The sequence below is a fragment of the Hibiscus syriacus genome, unplaced genomic scaffold (assembly GCF_006381635.1).
Source record: "Hibiscus syriacus cultivar Baekdansim isolate YM2019G1 unplaced genomic scaffold, ASM638163v2 tig00110356_pilon, whole genome shotgun sequence".
Classification (NCBI taxonomy): Eukaryota; Viridiplantae; Streptophyta; class Magnoliopsida; order Malvales; family Malvaceae; genus Hibiscus; species Hibiscus syriacus.
Window position 1 is genome coordinate 984333 of NW_024062700.1, and position 22489 is coordinate 1006821.

The 22489-nt window shown below is 32.1% G+C and overlaps 2 pseudogenes; one reads left to right on the forward strand and one right to left on the reverse strand.

The window, feature by feature from the left end:
- Positions 1–11741: 11741 nt before the first annotated feature.
- LOC120121122 lies at positions 11742–15092 on the forward strand (annotated as a pseudogene).
- Positions 14831–17131, reverse strand: LOC120121009 (annotated as a pseudogene).
- Positions 17132–22489: the final 5358 nt, after the last annotated feature.

Sequence of the window (22489 nt, forward strand, 5' to 3'; positions counted from 1 at the left end):
CCTACCATTCCGTTTGGTGAATGTAAAATTCCTCAGAAAATATTAAAATCAAATGAAACCCATGATTTTGGAGAAGGATTCTGACCAAAATGCCGATGTTTTTTCCCCAGTGAAGGAAGAGAAGGTTGTTGTTTGGATGGGGATTGGTATGAGAAAAACGCAATAATCGGAGCACCAATGGATTTCGCCATTTTCTAGGAGCCTCGTGTGGTTCTTTTTCATTTCATTTTAATTTTTTTCCTTTATTTGCATTTTACTTTCTTCTTTTTTTAAATAGACCTAATTTAATCTTATTTCTACAACTAAAATTTCATAGACATGGTTTAGAGAAATAACATGAATAGATAAAATTCAACAATGATATTATATTTTAATTTTGTTGTATAACTCTAAACAAAAGACAGACTTCGACTTGACGGTCTAGCGTTAAATATTTTATTTTTTAAAATTTAATAAAAAAGATTAAATTTTTAGAGACCTGATAATATTTGGGATAATTATCTATTTAATCTTATGTTTCATTTATATTTTGATCATCCTCTAAATTTGACGAAACTGATATATACGATATAATATAATAATAATTTTAATTTAATAATTTATGAATACTTTATTTCATATGAAATTGTTATCGCTTCGGGATGGTTCTGGCGAATGATCAACTTACACAGTCTCATTCAATGAAGACTCTTTAACATCTCATATCGAGCGTCTAAAGGAAACACTGAGAACGCTTTTTTTCTCTAAGAAAAATAAAAACGTCGACAGCAGTATTCGAATCCGTGCAGGCAAATCCCAACAGATTTCGAGTCTGTCTCCTTAACCACTTGGACATATGGACGACCGCGTCCAAACTGATTTGTAAACAATCATTTGGCTTCTGTTCACCCAAAGAATATTACAATTACTTTGAGATTAGTCAAGTGTAGGATAACGTGCAGAAACCGTTTTATTGCAAGGTTTGTGATACTATCTAGCAGTCTGGTGTTGTATTGGAGTGTCTATGGCGTCAGTCTACTCATTTAAACATTAATAAAATAATCTATTCTTGAGAAGAAGAAAATAACCATGACAATGCAATCCTGGGAAAGGAAAACTAATCTTTATTCATTTTTCTCTGTTAATTCAGACAAATTATATTTATATATTGCAAATGTAGCAGACCTTGGGGTACGTATATCTAGAAAGTTCAAACCAAGCTTAAAAAACCTAGTTAAAATAACAGAGCTGAGGTTAACACGTCCGATGGTACATCACAGCAAAGAGAAGCAAACCCTAAAGAGCCACAGCAGCTCTAAAACCAACTAAACGGCAATCCGTTCAAAGAAGAGCACAAGCCCAAAGCACTAAAAATGAATGAAATATCAAGAAAAGACAATTAAAAGATCAACGAGTCGATTAACACCTGCTGTAGCTTATTTGTCAGCAACAACCATAAATGTTGATTTAAGTTGGTAGTGTGGAGTACTTGCCAGCGGAGATAGACCAAGGACTGGCTTGGATAATCGCCTCCGTGAAAATTTTAAATTATTAAATAGTTTAGATATTTTCTTTATAATCTTAATTGATAATGTGTTTTTGTTTCTTAAAATTTTATAATTTCGCCCTTAACATAGAATACATAGTTCGTCCGTGCTCGTCAAATATTGGGTGGGGGTGTGTCCTTTCCTAATGTGCAGTCTGAGGTAGGTTAAAACTACAACTTAATTCAAGAATTACGATGCACTTTCCATGGAAAATCTTTCTTGCCGAAAGTGTTAAGGTAAAGAGTGGAAGTGGAGAAGAAAACAACAGCATATACAGAAATTTGGGATTTGTCCATGTGATTATTATACCCCAAAATCAAATCTCTTTCTAAAGGCTTCCCATGTTTCTGCTGTCAGCCTCTCTGAATATACTCGAATTTTTAACTGCTAATAAGATTTTAACAAGAATATATATGGATACTTTTTAAAAATAAACAATAGATTTTGCTTCAACTCAAAGGTGGGCATAAGCACTCAAGTCTTTATCGACGACATGTGTTAAAGTACACCGAGCATCATCTGTGATTAAGTGAAAGATTAATAGCCGCCATGATCCTAATATGAGAAGAAATCAAAAGCGAAAAAGCAAGTGACTTGCCAACAGAGATTGTGGACTCGTGACTTGCCCTGATGGAATCTTTTAATTTTAGGCATATAGATTTCCCACCAAGAAATGGAAAGGAGCTGGTGATCATGATCACCCTCTTTTGATGTAAAGGGAAAACTATGATCAACTAACCCTAATGTGCAGATATTAATAATTTAAGAAAAAAGAAAAAGGGATTGCAAATACTTTGAGAGTAGAGTGGATTTGTAAGGGTAGGCCGCCATTGATGTTGATGATAAGGGAATCTATGCATGTTTTTGGGATTGGATTGAGGGAAAACGACAAAAGAGAATATGGAGTTTCGAGAGATAATAATAATAATGACAAAACTGGAACCAACAAAATCAAAAGCTTTATGTATAATTTAATTAAGGGATAAATCATGCATCCACCTTTCCTTTTTAATGAAATGGTGGAAAAGGCTCAGAACTTTCCCATATATATAGGATAAGTTTTAGCTAGCTAGCACGCAAAAAAAAAAAGTATCGTACAAATACAAGATAATATATGTTTAAAGATAACTTTTAACATTTTAGCATTGAATATTCACATTTATAATATCTATGGTGCTCAAATACGAATTTTTAAAAAATAACAACAATTCATTTACTACAAAATAAAATATTATATATATAAACGTATGCTTATTTAAAAATATTTAAAAAGACGTTCTCCGTACGAATATTCTCGAAAATATATTTTCAATAAGAAAGAAGATGTTTCTACAAATTCTCATCACAAAAGGATGTTGCCTCAATTTATTTTAAAAGTAGTATCAAATATATCAAAATAATTTTATGTTGAAAATTATTTGAATATTAAAAATGATATCTTTTTGTACGAGTAACCTTCGAAAACATATAACCGATAAGTTAGAAGGCCTTTCTATAGATTTCTCTCATAAAAGAATATTATCTTGGTTCGTAAATTATATAAATATTTATTTATGATATGTATATTAAAGATATATGTATTTTTTTTCTTTCACTAAGATTCTTTAACCATAAAGTTTTTATCTTACTAAATTTTAATGAGACGCATTATCTTCATGAATATTTAAGTGAGAGTGTTATGAATATTTATTTATGTGGATGTCTATTATAATTAGACCACTATATATTAAATAAGATTTTGATGTACCTTATTATTATGACCTTAATGTTATTTTTCTTATTATTTAATTCTTTTTATTTCCTAATAATATGAATATTATTTTTATAAAAATTGAAAGATACATAAATTGAAAATAAAAATGTAAAAAATGTTAAGGAAATATGTAATATTGGATACAAGTATATTATAGCTTTTGTTGATTAAAAGAGTAAAAAATTATAATTAACAACTTATTGAGTGTCTCAGTGATAAAATAAAATGTTGTTCTCTCTAAAAATCTTGAGTCGGAGTAGTTGTATATATAGTGTGTGTTCTTCATTATTAATTTTTTAAAATAAATATTACCTTATAATCGCCTTAAATGATATTAAAAATATTATAATGATTAGAATACGCTAATTGTAAATAAAATATGTAAATAAGAAAACAATTATATATATATATATATACCCACCATCTAAAGTGTGCCCATTTGCTGTTAAAAACTTTATATTTAGATTTTGACGTCTCTATCATATATATAGTGTTTTCTGGTTTCTTCTTTCTATTATTATTTAACTAAGATTTGTCGGAGGTCAAGAGAACCTTTTTGGACAGTAATGGACCAAAACAGCTTATAATTTTGAACTAGAAATATAGATAATGTATGCCCATGCACTAATATATATGACAACTAATTGGTAAATGTTTTAAATTTTATTAATAATGTTGGGATCTCTTAACAGATTGTATCGAAAATCTCAAGTTTTTTTTATATAAATTTCAGATCAAGCATAAACAGATTTATAAAATTTTAGGATGAAAATAAATTATTAATAAAATATGTTAAAATTAAATAAAAACTTAAATTTTTTAAAAGAATAATTGTTCTGATAATTTTCTTGATCGTTCCCTCACTAGACCCCGAAACAAGTAATATAAGATTTAATCTCTTAGAATAATTTATCATAAGATCACCAATTAAAAATAAAATAGAATTCAATGGCAAAGCAAAGCTTGGATTTAATTTATGACAACCTAAGCTCCTAAAATCAATCCATCATAAATAAAGCGCTAGAAATTGGAATTTTTAAAGCAATCCAACATTTAATTAATATGAGATAATAGGATTTTGTTAAGCCTAAATGCGTGTGTAAATGACGATCAATAGGCAAAGAGTTTAACTCAAAAGATTGCACTAATGAGTAATGAGGTCCATTAAAGTTAATGGAAACTGGTGGGTTGCACCGTAAGTTTTAACATTTTTCGAAGTTGTTTTTGTATTCTTTATGGTGGAAACTGGAGCATAACAAATCTCTATTTTGAAATTGTGAAAGAAGTTACTTTCAATTAGGATGAAGATTTGTTGGGTATTTTGATTGAATATAAGAAATGTGGGAAGGGGAAGAATCTCACATTGATTGGGGGGGGGGGAGAACAAAGAAGGGTGGGACTTAAGGTCTTGGTTTTTAGATATACCAAGTTAAGTATTGGGATGTCCATTTAACTTATAAATTCCTCCATGTTCTTTTGTTTTAGGGTGATAGAAGATGTAGTTTATATATTCCGATGTTTTTTTAATCGTAAATTTAATCAGAATCCTACCTAGGAAAGAGAGGAAAGGAAATAGAGTGTTTATAGTTAGTCTAAAGTACATGAGCTAAAAAGATATGAGAGAACAAAGATAAAGAGTTGAGAGAACAAAGATAAAGAGTTGACCACCTGACCAAACGTTATTTCTCATATATTTCAAAGTTTGTAAAAGTAATTAAAAATGGGTAGGTGATATAATTTGACAGAGATATTATAGTCCTCTCAACTCGTGGATGCCAATCCCGATATTCATTCAATCGTTTATTGGTTAAAAGTTAAAACCAACATATTAAAGTATATATGTATGAAATCTTTGACCATCTTCTTGTAGAGATCAGACGTGCGGGTTTCATGGAAATTACCAGGCCTAGATTAATGGAATTCAACAATATATGCATGAAAGATACGTTAATATCGGAAACAGCATCAACATGAACATACATACATACATACATACAGTAACTTGTCAAGAAACAATTGCAGAATTTAGTAGAGATTGATCTCTAGGGTTTATTTCCATAATAATCCTTTAAGATTTGCAGAACTCTCTCCTACTCCGAGTGGACCTAAAAGCGAAAAAAAACATAACATATCATAAAGTAATAATTAATTTTCGTTATAACGAAGTGCATATAAGACGATTGAACTTTAAAGAAATGGAAAGGAGGTGGTCATTAACAGCCTCTTTTAATGGAAAACAATAATTAAGAAACCCTAATATATATATATATGGACATATTATATAACTGCTCCGTCTGATGGAGCCTGAGTGAAGATCGATACATGCATTCATACACACATATATACTATAACTTGCAGAGCAAATATTTTTATAACAGAACCCATATTATTTACCTATGGAGATTGAAACTCCAATATATATATATAGGTACCATTTTGTCTAATGAATCTGGCAGTGTCCACCACCACTATAACTTCCATCGCCGCCTATGTAAGTACAGGGAGAGTGACCGGAGGGTGGAATAAGCCCTCTTTCAGTTGGATTCAACATCTGTCCGGTTGTAGTTGGCGGTGGCCTTTGAATCTCGGCCGATTTCAAGGGCCTAAGAGCTGAAACCCGTTTGTTGCTGACAATCAACAGGATGTAGCAAATCATTACTCCGCAGCAGTAAAAACGTGTTGGACTAAGTTTGACGATCATCGTTTATTGTAGAATGTAGACTGCTGCTAGGGTTTTTGAATTGCTTCTGAACCCTAACTTACGCAGAAGCCTTCCTTTAATTTATAGACGAATAGAAAGAATGAGCAAAGCTCTTTCCTGTTGGTGGAATACGAAAGCTACGTCGCTTTAAAAAAATGAAAGGTATATTTTTTGGGTGCAAGCAAAAAAAAAAAGACGATGAGGAAAATGTTCATATCATATTCTTTGTAGAAAAATAAAAGTTTATATTTAAAAAAAAAACAACCTTATATTATGGATAAACCAGTCAATGGTAATCCACGATTCACCTAATGTGTTTAAGGCGGCGCTTTGTTTGCACACGAAGTCACTTTATGCGATTCTCCCTTGCTTGTCTGGTATTAATCATTATATATATATAAACTCTTTAATTTTATAAAAATTTAATATCGTTCAATGAGTGAAAATAAATTATTAGATTGTGTTCTTGCTTTTTAGTAAATATATTCACATTTCTTATTTTTAATCTCGTTCATTTATTTTTACTTGTCCAACAACCCTAAATCTGTATAAAACTCTTTTTTAGGACCATTGGATGAAATAAATTAAAGGTTGAGATTAACAGTAGAAAATGAGATGATATTCACTGGGGGAAAAAAGAAACTAATCTCATCCTTTGATTTCTCTCAATCCAATAATCCTATAAAATATATAAAACTAAGAGTTTTACCTAATGTAAATAAATTCTAACTCGTATATATACACACACAAAATTACTTAATCTTATAAGAAAAATATATGTGCCTCAAACTATTATTATACATAGTAAAACTCGACATAGTAATAATAACAATAATAATTAAAATAATAAAATCTAAGGTGTGAAATAATAATAATAATAATATTTATAAAAAAAAGGATTGCAATTACTTACACCTCTCACTTCTCTGGTAGAAATGAAAGGTTGTAATGAGAGACTTCTAATTACATCCAAATTAATAATACCTATATATTATAATAATTATTCAGACATATACAGATGTATAATAACATCTACTTACATGTAAGTTTAATTATATAATAAAAGTTTAAATATAAAAATACTTAATTATTCAATAATAAAATTACAGATATAGGTCTAATATATATAATTACATGTAAGTTTAATCATATTCACTTTCTAAACTCTTCTTTTCTTCTTGGTTGTTCCCTTGTCAACTGAGCAATGAACTTCATCTTGGATCATGGCCGTGGTGAGTTTGGTTAACGACCGGAGAGAGTCAAGAGGATGAAGAAGAGGGAGATTTTATTTTAATATGGAAATAAAATAAATAATTAAAAATCTAGTCTAAATTTAATGATGATTAAAAAAATTGATGACATATTTTAATTTTATTAGTTGGGATCATATCATACGTGGTGAAAAGGGTCTATAAAATAATTTCTCATTAAATTAGACTTAATATAAAAACAAGTGATTAAACTATATTCAAAATTAACTTTTTGTGTCTAAAGAATTTTTTTGTTAAAATTTGGTGTTTAAGATTTTTTCCATTACACTTTTACGTGCACACCATTAAAAAATCATCAAGTGACATGTGTCATGTTTAGATTTTAAAAAAATATTTTTAAAAAATATTTTATTTTAAAAAAATAAAAAAAAATATAAACATGACACCCTTCACTTATAAGATTTTTAACGATAACACCTAAAAGTATAGCATAAAAAAATATTAGGCACTGTTTTTAACAAAAAAAAATTCTTTAAATATAAAAAAAAACTTTGAGTATAATTTAGATACATATTTTTATATTACATCATTTAGTTATTCTATTTAAAGCGCGAACCAAGTGGCCTCCTTGATAAAGGAATTATCGTTATTACTTGAAAATCCGAGTTTGAACATCATAGATATTAAAATTGTGAGCATTCAATTTCAGAAGATTGAGGGGTTATCTTTAAGTAGAGATATTATTCTTACATGAATTTTTTTAAGTAGCTTTATAAATATACACGAATATTAATCATGGACGTAAATATGTAAATTATTATTACAATAAACTAATGTGTTTTATATACATTTATTAAAAGAAATTGATGTTATAATAAAAGAATATTGTTTTAATCCAAACATTAATTTTTCAAACATATATATTTTACGTAGAAAAAAAGGTTCATTGAGCATTTATTTAAATATAAATACCATCATCTAGCACTAACCGATAAATGACAGTTAAATAATCGGATCAAAATAATAATCCACCGATTATAACTCAAAGTACACTGGTAAAAGTAATTATTATTGATTGGTTAAACTCAAAGGTGTTTTATTTAAATTATTTTTTAGACGTGTGTTATATATGTATTTATATTTTATTACTGGGTAAACTACATGTTCAGTACTTCAATTATCACTTTTATTTCATTTTAGTCACCCAACTACTTTTGTTTCAAAATCATATATAATATTATGTTTTGATTTTATTTTGATCACCTACCATTAAAAAATTAATAAAAACGATGACATGATATTTTAAAAAAAAAATCAGTGATGACATGTCATTACCTTATGGTGAGACGTCAATATCATTAGGGGTGTTCAGATTCAATCCGATCAAAAAAAATAACCGAAAACCGAAACCGATTTAGTGTGTTTGGTTTTTTTAAAAAAACCCAATGGTTCGGTTCGATTTCGGTTTGAAAATCCGGAACCGATCCAAACCGAACCGAACCGATGAAATAGAATATTGAATTTACAAGCATGAAACAAACCCATCAAAAGCCCCACAAAATCTCACAAAACCCATATACATATACAAATTCAGCTTTCCTCGACACACACGTAATAATTTTGCTCCAGATTCTAGTCATCGATGCCAATGAAAAAAATGGTGCAATAAATGATAATAGCAAAGAAGGATAGTATAGTCTTTTGGTATTTCCTCACTTCTGAGGTAGAGAGAAAATTGTCGGACAAAACTTAGAAAATGTGCCGTTTTACTTTTATGGGTGACTTACTGACGAGAAATTGATTCGTTTCTTGATTTGTTAAAATATATATTATCTTTGTAAGCTTCACAAGCTTGCATTTGTTAAAATATATATTCTCTTTGCATTTGTTATACATATGTTTTTTTATGAAAAAAATTCAAGAATTATTTTGAAAAATTAGAATCCAAAAACCGCACAAATCCAAACCGAATCAAGCCGCACTTAATTCGATCGGATCAGATCCGATTTTTTTTAGAAACATCCAAACCGCAAACATTTATACTTTCGGATCGGGTGAATTTTTAGCCAAAAAACTGATCCAAACCGACTGCAAACACCCCTAAACATCATCATTAACTTTTTAATGGTAGGTGATCAAAATGATACCAAAACATAATGTTATGTATGATTTTGAAACAAAAAGTAGTTGGATGACTAAATGGAATAAAAGTAATAGTTATAGTACTAAACATGTAGTTTATCCTTCATTATTTAATGATTATTTTTAGGTTAAATTATGCATTTAGTTCCTAAAATAAGTTTTGGTCCGTTTTAGTACCTAAACTTTTAATTTTTTTATAAAAATAATACATAAATTTTAGTTTTAGTTTCATTTTAGTACTTCGTTCAAAATTTAACGTTAGGTACTAAAACGGACCAATACTTATAGTTAGGTACTAAACGTGTTAAGTTTTTAACGGTGGGGTATTAAAATGAAACGAAAACTAAACATTAGGTATGGTTTTGAAAAAAATTAAAAGTTTAACTTTTAATTTTTTTTCAAAACCATACCTAAAGTTTAGTTTTGATTTCATTTTTTACCCGGTTCAAAATTTAACGTTAGGTACTAAAACGGACCAATACTTATAGTTAGGTACTAAACGTGTTAAGTTTGTAACGGAGGGATACTAAGATAAAACGAAAACTAAACATTAGGTATGGTTTTGAAAAATTAAAAGTTTAAATACTAAAACGGACTAAAACTAATAGTATAAGTACTAAATACATAGTTTATCCTTTTTAATTTTATATAAAATGAAAAGTATATGCTTCCATTTCGTGGCAATTTGACCCAAAACTCACCCTAAAAAATAAATATCCCCTATTAGACACCTTTCCCTAAATATTTACTGATCTAACACCCTTTTGGAGGAGAGAAAAAGGCATGTTTCACCAATAGCGCTTTAGGTGAGAAAAAGGAAAGGCGCGTTACACGGGACACACCTTTTAGATGACATGGCGCCACGATGGACGTGCCTTTGAAGGCATGTTTCGGGATACACACTTTTCATTCTCAGGTTTCTGGTTTTTTTGTCGGGTTTCTAAATTTTTAAAAATAACAATTATTTTAATAAAATTTTAATTTAGTCTTATCATTTTCCTTTTCGAGTTCTAACAGTTATTTCTGCACGGAGTGCATTGTCAAAAAAAATAAAAGTTATAAAATGATACCACTTTATTTTAATACATAAATAGGGTACTATTTTATTAAGTTTATCAATTATTAAAAGTTATAAAATGGTCATCAGACTATAGAATGATGTTCTGTTGAGTCCTTCGACTATTAAAGTTATAAAATGATCACATGACTATTCATTATATTCCAAACTCGTCCTTTTCCGTTGAAAAATTGACGATATTCTAAGTTGAACATTAACATATTGATTGTGATATAATCAAATCTGATATCAAAATTTCAAACTACTATCATATTTCAATCATCATGTTAACCTCAAGCTTAAACAACCTTCAACTTTTAATAGTCAATAGACTTAACAAAGTAATATTCTATAGTCGAAGGATCATTTTGTAACTTTTAATAGTCAATGAATTTAATAAAATAGTACCCTATAATCGAGATACTATTTATGTATTTTACACTAAATTTAAAGAATCAATTTTTCATTAAAAAATTGACGGTCATTTAAGCTTTAGGTTAACATGATGACTGAAATATGATAGTCGTTTGAAATTTTGATATCAGATTTTATCATATTACACCATGCAGACACAACTGCTCAAACCCAATAAGAAAAATTATAAGATTAAATTAGATTTGTATTAAAATAATTATGATTTTTTTTAATTTAGAAACTCAACAAAAAAACTTAGAAATCCATGAATAAAAAATGTATCGAAATGCAATTTTAAAAGTGCGTCCACCGTGGTACCAAGTCAACAAAATCTCTGGAAGGTGTATTGCACGTGACACGCCTTCCCATTTTTTCACCCAAGGACTTTTTGGTAAAATACACATCATTCTCTCTCCTCTAAAGGTATTAGCTTGGTAAATATATGAGAAAATATGTAATGATATGAGATATTTGGTTTTTAGGGTAATTTTTTTGGTTAAATGATATTTGCCAGTGCAGCTCAGTTGGTAGAACACAAGACTCTTAACCTTGTGGTCGTGGGATCGAGTCTCACGGTGGACAATTCATAATTTTGACTGCCGGAGGTCTACCACTGAAGCTGCTCACAACCTGACGTTGGAGGCTGCCTACTATCTTACTTCCCCCTCACCCCGTTACATAGGGGAATAGAGTCAACTAATTTTTTTTAGGTCAAATGACCCCCTTTCGTCACCCCTTACCGTTATCCGACAAATATATTATAAAGAAATATATAGTAGTAAACGAAGAACGTTGATTACCCAGTTTATACTTATCTTTTTATCAAGTTTATAAAGAATTGTATGTCTAGCTCAGTTGGTAGAACACAAGACTCTTAACCTTGGGGTTGCGAGGAATAATTTATAATTTGGAGGTCTCCACGAAAGCTGCCCTCACTATGACGTTGGGACAACCTACTATCTTACCTCTCCTTACCCCATTCCATACGTTTATAACCTTAGCTATCATTTTCTTCCTCAGTCTCCCACTTTTCTTCTTCATTGTCAACAAAAACTCAAAATCCCAGAAATCCAATGTTTTGCCCAAGCGTTAACCAATCATCGGTTCCTATTTTGCAGTAAAATCCAATCTAAGCACCGTGTCCAATGGATCACACATCCTCCAGAACTGCCCCTCTGCAACTTACACTCTCCACCTCGTCTTCGGTTACCGCTGGATCTTAACAGCCAACCCCGACAATCTCCGCCATATTCTCAAGACCAATTTCAATAACTACCCCAAAGGCTATTTCTTCGTTAGAGTTTTATTTGATTTTCTTGGAAATGGTATCTTTAATGCCAACAGGGAGTCCTGGAAGTTCGAGAGGCAACTTTCGAGTCACGAGTTCAACACTAAATCTCTTCGTAAATTTGTTGAAACCGTCGTTGATACCGAGATTCACGACCGTTTGGTTCCGGTTCTCTCTGACGCCGCCGGCGAGACGGTGCTTGACTTGCAAGATGTTCTTCAGAGATTTGCTTTTAACAACTTTTGCAAAAGCGCTTTCGGACATGACCCGGCCTGTTTGTTACCTTGTTTGCCGCAAATCCAGTTTGCTGATGCGTTTGAAGAGGCTACTGAGATCCTCTTTCAGTTCCTTGGAGAATCAAACGACTTTTCAATATTGGGTCGGAGAGAAAACTCAAAATCGCTATCGCTCAAGTCCGTGATTTCGCGAAGAAGATTGTTAGGGAAGAAGAAGAATTAGATGATAAATCGTCTTTGAAATCGGTTGATCTCTTATCAAGGTTCTTAAGCTCCGGTCATTCTGACGAGAATTTCGTTACAGATATAGTCATCAGCTTCATACTCGCCGGCCGCGACACAACATCGGCGGCTTTGACGTGGTTTTTTTGGTTAATATACGAATACCCTGAAGTGGAGAAAGAAATCCTCAAAGAAATCAAAGAGAAATCGGATACGCCAGTGTATGAGGAAGTTAAAGTCATGGTTTACGTTCATGTTTCGCTTTGCGAGTCCATGAGACTGTATCCTCCGGTACCTAAGGACGGAAAATTGGCGGGGGAGGACGATGTTTTGCCGGACGGGACGGTGGTCAAGAGAGGAACTATGGTGACGTACGCTCCTTAGGCGATGGGGAGGATGGAGAAGGTATGGGGAACCGATTGGGCGGACTTCAAACCGGAGAGATGGTTGGAAAGAGATGAGGCGCGGAAGTGGAGCTTCGTTGGGAGGGATCCTTATACTTATCCGGTGTTAAACGCCGGACCCAGGATTTGTTTGGGGAAGGAGATGGCGTTCTTGCAGATGAAAAGGTTGGTGGCCCTAAATTCAATTTGCAATATTCAACCCAAATTTGAAATTTCACAAGGCAGTGGGCTTGCTGAGTACGCAAATTGAATTGGTTTTCAATTCTAAATTGAGAAAATAACACCGAAAATATTTTATAATATACGATTTTAATCAATTTTTTTGGATTTGTCAAAATGACCAACAAAATCGTAACGCGAACTCTAATTTTTCAACTCAGTTTTCAAATTCGCAACGCGATTGTAAGGTTCGCAACTCGATTTTGAAAAATGTATTGCGAGAGTTTGAAAAACGTGTTGTTGCAATAGTGAAAAAGTGTTACGATAGTGAAAAATCCAAAATAAGTTTAAATTTTAACTATTCCAAATTCATGTGGAGTTTGAAACAATAAAGAATGTGTTGCGATAGTATAAAAGATTCTCAAGTGTTGGCAATGCTCAATCCCACATAGTATTGTAAACACTATTGAGAATAGGTATTTAAGGCTTGAATTTCCCACTTTCTTGTTGAGTGGAAGAGAACAAGGGGGATTCTCGCGCACTGCCGCCGCCGTCCCATCTCGGGTCGTGGAAAATCGCAACGTGAACTTCGACTATCGCAACGTGAACTTGGACTATCGCAACGAATTTAGACTAATGTAAATTTGGAAAATCGCAACGCGAACTTGGACTATCACAAAATCGCGTTGCGAATTTGGAAACTGAGTTGAAAAATTAGAGTTCGCGTTGCGAATTTAAGATTGTATTGCGATTTTGTTGGTCATTTTGGCAAATCCAAAAAAAGTTGGTTAAAATCGTATATTATAAAGCATTTTCGGTCACTGAGGTTATTTTCTCTTCTAAATTTCGGCATTGTTTGCGGTAAATAAATAATTGAGGTGCAATAAAATGATTTCAATGATTAATAAATTAGGATATGAAACAATAAATAAAACATAAAACGAGACATACTGTGAGTTACTCAAGTTTAATTTGTTTAAAATTCAATCAACACTCAAATCGAATAAACTTGACACGAACATCAGTTCTTAACAATTTTTAAGTATACTATATTTTAATTTTTAATTAAATTATTAATAATATTAATATATGTATAATACAATATAAGGTTTCATGTACTAAATGTTAAAGCTCAAGTCATAGTTGATAATTTTAAGCTCTTAAGCTTTCGAGTCTATTCAAGCATTAATTTTTCATTTCGAATTAAAGTCAAGCTTAACAATTTTAAACTCCTAACTTACAAGTCAAGTTAAACTCAACAATACTAGAGTCAAGTCAAACTCAACTTTGAAGTTTTTGAGTCGAGCCAAACTCAACAATACTCGAGTTCAAGTCAGCTCGTTTTCAGGTTTTGAAATGGCAATGGAATAGGGATTGCCAATTTGGCATTGCAATGTGATTGTGGAAGCATGTTGCCCATGTTGGTTAATCTGCAAAACTCACATGCCTTGTTCCAAATCCTCCCTAAGATTCGACTTCAATAATACTTCACGTGACACCAATAAAATAGAAAGAAATGGTTCGGCAAAAACATCAGAAACTCAAACCCCACGCCTTGTGTCTTATCATTCCACAGTTTCCAGCTGTGTATGCAAATCATGTCACAAGCAACTCCACAACCATTTAACCAAATCTTGCTAGTCAGACAAAATTCTCAACATTTCTGGTTTGGTTCCAAACATATTTCACATGTAGACCTGCATTGATGACACTTTCCCATTCAATTCCAAAAATTCAATCCCCTTTCTACCATTCATTGCAATTAAAGATGAAATAGTTCTTACAGTTCTAAACCCCCAATTCTACAATTTTCTTTTGCTGCCAAGGAAGAAAAATGGAAGGAAAAAAAACCAAGGAACTGCTTCGATGCATCCCATGCTCGAACCGTTCAAATATGTACAGGAGCAAATCAAGCCAACTGTTTAACTAGGATGATCGATCGAACATTGAAGGCCGAAAGCGAATCTTTTAGCAAAGTTTTCCCCCAAAGACTACTATGTCATCGTTGATTGCAATGGTAACCTTGGGTGGTTGTGCTCACCTTCATAGGTAACGATAAGCATGGATGGCTCTTCCAAGCACCTCTCCACGTGCTTCCTTGCAGGGCAACCTCTCATACTGCTACATTTATAGTATCCCCTGCACACCAGTTGAAAAGGAAAAGCCTCTTAAAGTCGATAAGTTTAGACGAATTTCTCTAAACATGAATCAAAGTAACAAGCTTGCTATAAAACACTTCAAACATGCAACTACAACTAATGACATGGCTGATAACCCACTTGAACATTAAAGATATAAATGCATCATCATTCCGCTTGGCCCTGCTCGAACCTCCCTCCATCCTCTAAGATTTCACTTCGCAAGGGGTTGAAATTCAACACTTGAAAGTTACCTTTTAACGTCTTCGAGACTAAGGTAATCACAAATCATTCAATGCAGTAAAAGCATAGATCTTAACGAAATTGAAACATTAATGATATTGTTACACAATAAAATCATTATTTTGTAACAAGCCCTTCGTTTATCTACTAAGATCACCGAGTTCCATTCCTAGTCTATTTCAATCCAAAGAGTTCCTACATGCAACTATATTTGAAGCAAAACAGAACAGGAAAACACCAGAATTCACATAATAGCATATCAAATCTTGGTCTGATGATGATCATTACCTAGGGTGAGGAGAACCCTTGATTGGCTTCTGTCCATACTTCCTCCATGAATAATCATCAGAAGGAATATCAGCAAGCTTGTTACTGATTGCGGGCACCTTGATTGATTTCTTTACTCTATGTTTCCTGCCAACAAAGAGTAACTAATATCAAGAGCATGATTCCATACAGATGCCAAAGAGGGCAAAAGATAATATCGAACCTCTTTTTCGAGCAGTGGCATTTAGCGCTGCTCCCACATTTGACACTCCCCTCCCCTCCCTAGTGGAACACTTCTTGTGTTGGGAACCCTGGTCGGAGGAACGAGAACCCCCGCTAAAATGGAAGGCACCCCCACCATTCAAGTTGGCTACACTACCATCTATGCTCAAGGAAGAAATGAAAGACCTAGTCGACGACATGGTGGGCGTACAGCTAGAGCTATCGAAATTCAAGCTAATGCCACTATTACTCCTCCTAAACATCATCTCAGCTTGATGTTTCATTTGTTGCTGTTGGAGCTGCAACCTCTGTCGAAGCTGTTGCTGTCGTTGTTGTTGGAGGAGGAAATGGTAATGCCCCGACGAAGCTGGTTCGGTGAGTTGCTGAAGGTTTTTCCCATTTGAGCTCAATTCCAAAGATGGGGTTCCTAAATAAAGAGAATTCTTGGCATGTGAACCCAATTCTTGTGCTGAGCTTTCATGGTGTCCACCAAGCTGCAAAGTCCTGTGGTGAGGGTTGTCCAAAAGGATGCTCTGGGGAAGACTGGCTTGTAATTTCCTTAGCTTCCTCACCCTTGCATGTCCTAAACCAGTGTTCAAAAGAGAAACCACTTTTTTGAACCTAAAAACAGCCTCCCCAGTTTCAGCCATTAAATTCCTGTAATGAATCTGATCTTGTGGCTGAGACAAAATACTCAAAACCCTATGGCAGCTCTCCACTGCTGCCTTGTTAGCTTCCTCAACCTCCTCCATCTTTACCCCAAAACCAAAAAACAAACCCCTAATTATCCAACCCAAAGATCAACTAAACAAAAACAACAAGGTTCAATAGGAAAACTAGATCTTTAAAGGCAAAAAAGAAAGACCCATCAGTCAAAATTCAAACTTTCTTGCAACAGAAATGAAACCATACGAAACAAAGAAAACGAAGGGGAAAACAAAACCTTGTTAGACTTGGTGTTTTCAAACCCTAGATCCTGCTTCCCATGTTCTTTTTAGATTGAAACTTAAAAAGTGGGAGAGAGAAGACTGTTTTTTGCCCATGGTAAGGTAAGAAAAATTCACAAACGGCCGTAACCAACAAAAACAAAGCTCCCATTTTTACTTTTTTCCCCTTCCACTAAACAATATAAAAAGAAATTCAACAGAGAGAGAGAGGGAGAGAGGGAGAGGGAGAGGGAGTCTGGGTTAAGCTCAGCTGAATAAATCAAAATTCTGCCGTCTCTGTCACAGATTTGAAGGTGGTCCCATGCAAAGACTTTGGTTTGTTCTTTTTTTCTGCCATGTGTTGCTCTCTAAGGAAGAAGAAGAAAGGCAAACATTATACTATATGTTTAAACACTATGGGTGCTTTTTGGTTCACAGTAAGATTATAAGTAGAAATAAAATATTAATAGGGAATATGATTGTTGTATTTTGTGTTTGGTTGGTTTAGTAGTAATGTAAGATTATCGTATTTGGTTAAATTAATAAAAGATTATTAGAATGTATATTTGACCAAATTATTCTTATTATATATTTGTATAATATTACAAATTATAAAATATTTATATATTTTCTTTAAAAAATTAAATTCATAATATTTATATAATTTTTTTATAAAATTAAAAATATAAAAAATGTTTAATGAAATGGTAAAAAAAATTTAACCCCTAAACTTCATATAAAATTTTAATTATAGATTTTTTTTTTGTAAATCTAAAATAATTTAACGATAAATTTATAATTTAATCTTCGTATAATTTTTATTATTCAATGACAGAAGAAGGATATTTTTGAAAATAAAAATAAAAATTTAAGGGCATTTTAGTCCAAAACGCCGGTAATGTTACAATACCTAAGAGAATGGAGGTAATGACATTCCCGATAATATATCTAAAAAAAATCTACTATTGATAATAAAAAAATTACCGGAAATGAGATTATCAACCAATCAAATATGAGAATATGAGATTCTCATCACAATCCTTGAACCAAACACCCCTAAAGTGATATAGATAAGGACGGATGATATTGAATATGGGCCAATGTGTTTGTGGATTTTTTTCTTCTTAAATCGATGGACTGACCAATTCTTTGGTCACCTTTGTGGTGGTATCGTTGACTGCTTTTATTTCCATTCAAAAAAGATATGTGCAATCTTCTAGCATGACTGATGAAATTTTAAAACTCAATTACTTCATTTTTTTATTGAATTTTATATCCAATTCAAAGATTCATTTAATTATTTAATTTTATATATTTTATGATTAAGTATTGGGAAGATTAATTTTAGAGAAAATCGCCTCAGTGACCAAAAATATCTTATAATATACGATTTTAACTAACTTTTTTTGGATTTGCCAAAATGACCAATAAAATAGAATCGCAATGCGATTGAGAGAGTCGCAACGCGATTTAGAAGAAAATCGCAATGCGACTGAGAGAATCGCAATGCGATTGAGAGAATCGCAACGCGATTTAGAAAATCGCAACGTTAAAAAGATAGTTAAAAGATTTTTGTTTCTTAAGAATTTTCTCTAAAAAGATAGTATCCGCGCGGACGTGTCGAAGACACGTATTACCACGACCACGACCATGACCCGACCCGACCCGAGACGACCCGACCCGAGACTAGACGGCGGCGACGGCGGCGACGGCGCGCGAGAGTCCCCCTTGTCCTCTTTCACTCAACAAGGAAGTGCAAAATACAAGCCTTAAATACCATTCCCAATAGTATTTCCAATACTATGTGGGATTGAGCATTACCAACACTTGTTCCAAATATCATTATTCTTCATAAGTTATCATCCATTACAATATGAATTAGTCGTGTTAATGAACCAATATACCTCATTAATATATGGTATTGTTGAACAAAAGAATGATGATGATGATCTTATTAAAGACCATCTAATACGAAAGAATCCAATGCATAACCGATACCTTATTGTGAAACTAATTCACATAGAGGTTGTACGTGAAAAAAAAATCTTTTACTTTTATAGTAAATATCTATCTCAATAATTTTAATATAAAAATATATTTTTTATTTAATAATAGAATTATTTCATGTATTTATCAAGTTATAATTTTAAATACTTATTAAAATGAATTAATTTATTATCGATAATTCATATTGTAATGGATGATAACTTATGAAGAATAATGATATTGGGAACAAGTGTTGGTAATGCTCAATCCCACATAGTATTGGAAACACTATTGGGAATTATATTTAAGGCTTGTATTTTGCACTTCCTTGTTGAGTGAAAGAGAACAAGGGGGACTCTCGCGCGCCGCCGTCGGGTCGGGTCGGGTCGGGTCGGGTCAAGGCGGGTCGTGGTCGTGGTCGTGGTCGTGGTCGTGGTAATACGTGTCTTCGACACGTACGCGCGGATACTATCTTTTTAGAGAAACAAATGTTTTTTTATTTTCAACGTTGCGATTCTCTCAGTCGCATTGCGATTTTCTTCTAAATCGCGTTGCGAACTTGGAAGCTCGCGTTGCGATTTTCTTTTGACCGTTGCGATTTTTTTTTTAACGTTGCGATTTTCTAAATCGCGTTGCGATTTTATTGGTCATTTTGGCAAATCCAAAAAAAGTTGGTAAAATCGTATATTATAAGGTATTTTTGGTCACTGAGACGATTTTCTCTTAATTTTATTAGAGTCGATGCTAGCCGAATAAAACCAATTATAGGTATAATCTTGATAGGAAAAGGTTGTGTGTTTTTCTAGAGGACAAAAGCTAACGGAGAGAAAAAGGGGAGAAATACAAGAGGAAAGCAAAAGTGTAGGGAAAGCAATAATAAAGATGGTAAAACGGGTGAAGCAATGGGGTAATAATTCATACTGATATGACCAACAATGATAAATTAACTATTTAAATACATTTAATCAAGTCATTTATCGTGAATATTTAACTGTTAAGGTGCCTTATTAAATTGATTAATAATATTTATTTTGAATTACAAGTAAAGTTTTTTTTGACGACATTAAAATTTGTATACTTTATTTTTTTCTGATTAATAATATTTATTTTTAATTATGAGTGTTATTTTTTTTTATATTTTGTAATAGGTTAAGGTTCGAATTGTTTTATTATTACTTTTGGTTTCATTTTTTTGGTATTCTTTATAATTTAAGGTAAATAAGAGATGGTGCGAAATAATAATTAATCATAATTGTTTTATTATCTCGGATCAAATCTCCAGCACAAATTTAATTCATTTTTTTCTATCAGATGGTGTCACGTGTTACCATTTAATTGGAAGAATGAAATCATAAATTAAAAAGAAGGCCCTCCAAAAATGTTGTGACACATAACACCATTGGCACATGTCTTCATATAATTAGAGGATTAAATTAATTTAAAAATATGACTAATGTGATAGAATGTGTAAGTACACTAATTTTATTGATTGTGCCATCACCGCTTCCGTTAAATGTTGACGGTAAGTGACATGATTGAATATATTTAAATAGTTGAGTGAGCCGATTGATAAAAATTCAAAAATAATGGTCAAAATGTAAAAAGAGTTATAATTAGATATTCATCGGTATATTTTAACTTCAAATAAAATGTTTTCTGATCAGTCCTTTCTTTCTCCTCCTCTATTTCTTGGCATTCTAAAGCTCATTATATTTATTGATGAGCTTCCATGTCTTTCTTCGATGAAAATATCTCTCAATTCTTTTACGCTCTCACGAAATAATTCGTCTGAAAAATATATGAATTTTGTTGTTGTTGTTGCTGAAGACAACTCTCCTTTTTAGTGTTTTAAGGTTTCTCGTTTTTAAAGGCTTTTAAGCATTAAGAGATGTTTAAACGGGTAATTCAATAACCGATCAGATCAAATTAAATTATCAAAATTTTATTAATCGAATTATGAACACACCAAGTACCAATGGAGTCAATATAGAACGAAGGGCGTCAAATCACATTCCAAATTTTCTATATAATTTATATATATATATAATATATAAATAATAAATGACATAATTTTTAAAATAAATTATATATAAATTTATTTATTTATTATAATTTAAAATTTCTAGTTCCGTTCTTGTTTTTAGGTATGTGCCAGGTGGATCTTATTTTTTTGATCCAATTGTAGTCTTTTGGCTGTTGATTATTCTCTAGACAATTTACGACGTTAACACGATTATTCACAATAAATATTGATGTAACAAAAGAATTTAATTGATCCTTTTAAAAAGTTTAGAATCTTAGTTGATTTTTTATATATTACTGAAAATCACAAATTCTCTAAGGCATCCAAAGATATTATAGCATGGTGCCCCGTTCACCCTTTTCTTAATGCAGATTTAGGTATATTTGATTGGTGGCATAATACACCTTTTCTTTTTTCAAACTAAAAAGCAAGTTCAGTGTGCAGCTAATCAAATCTTCATCCCAGTCCTGCCCGAATTCTCTCTCTTTTTTCTTTGGATTAGAGGACGAAAGGATCATTTTGGCAAAACAATATACTAAATCCACTTAAAGGTGTAATGATATTTAAATCATAAATAGAAATTAAATAATGAATAATTATATGAGTATCAAACATATTCACCTTATAACCAAATAATGCACTTTTTGTCCCAGCTTATACCAAAACATACTGTCCCTTCAATTGGAGAATATTTTCTCAGCCAACTTTCATTTCCTGTCTCTTTTAAGTGGAATTAAAAGTAGAGTTTTGGGGATTGTAGGAGCTTTTTCTTCTTGGCACATGCATTAAGAACGCCTTTATCTTTTTTTTTAGTTAATTTATATCATGCAAATGTAATAGTAAAAGAAATGCATTGGGATGTGAGGTTCTTTAAGGTAGGCCTGGAAATGATTAGATTAGCCAAATGATTTGTCAATACCACCAAGGTCCACAAAAAATCTTAATATCCGATTTTATGTAAAAAAATATTTAAAATCGGATTTGGAAAAAATCGATTTTTTTAAACCGGATCGGATATTTTAAAACCGGATAGTATAACCGGTTTTAGAAATTGGACGACCATATTTTTTACCGGATTAAAAACCGGTTTGAAAAAACCGGATAAAAAACTGGTTTTTTATCCTGAAAAAAATCCGGTCTGGGGTTTAAAAAATTGGATGACCGGTTTTTTTACCAGATTAAAAACCAGATTTTTTTAAAACACCGGATTTTTTCAAACCGAAACCGGTTACACCGGTTACATCATCCGGCCCTCCAAATCGATTATGATCCGAACCGATTTTTTTATTAACCGATTTTTTGATTTAATAAAAAAACCGGATCGATTTTTATTCGATCCGGATCGAATTTAAATCCAACTATGTGCAACTCTACTACCACGGGTGGCTTTGCATTTAATACTTCTAAATACAATGAATTTTGATGACATTTGCAAAACAAAGGGAGGGTTGTCTTTCTTTCCGTCTGTCTCCCACCCATAAGATTTTGACGGGACACCGAAATATTCAAGAATAAAATTATTTGCATTTAAACCTTTGTACTATAGTGATCCTTAAACTCGAGTGTTGGTA